Here is a 276-nt window from a genome sequence, read left to right as displayed (position 1 = left end):
AAAAACTATCAATCAGACGACAGAAGCATGGAGTAGATTGTGTGCGACAGGTTTTACAGCAAAGTTTGATTATTTAGAGGCCTTCACATTATGAAACACTTCAATCTAATATTAAAAATCAACGATTTTACATATGCTTGATTGTTTATATCGTCACAAATGGAACTATATTATCATCCAGCTTAGCAACAATATAGCAATAATATGAAGATATTAAAATATTATAAACATCATGATTGTCCGTAGAGCTGCTTTGAAACACAGTGATTTAATTGT

The sequence above is a fragment of the Sinocyclocheilus grahami genome, unplaced genomic scaffold, assembly GCF_001515645.1.
Source record: "Sinocyclocheilus grahami isolate Dianchi unplaced genomic scaffold, SAMN03320097.WGS_v1.1 scaffold1275.1, whole genome shotgun sequence".
In the NCBI taxonomy this organism is placed as follows: Eukaryota; Metazoa; Chordata; class Actinopteri; order Cypriniformes; family Cyprinidae; genus Sinocyclocheilus; species Sinocyclocheilus grahami.
Note: the sequence above shows the minus strand (reverse complement) of the source record.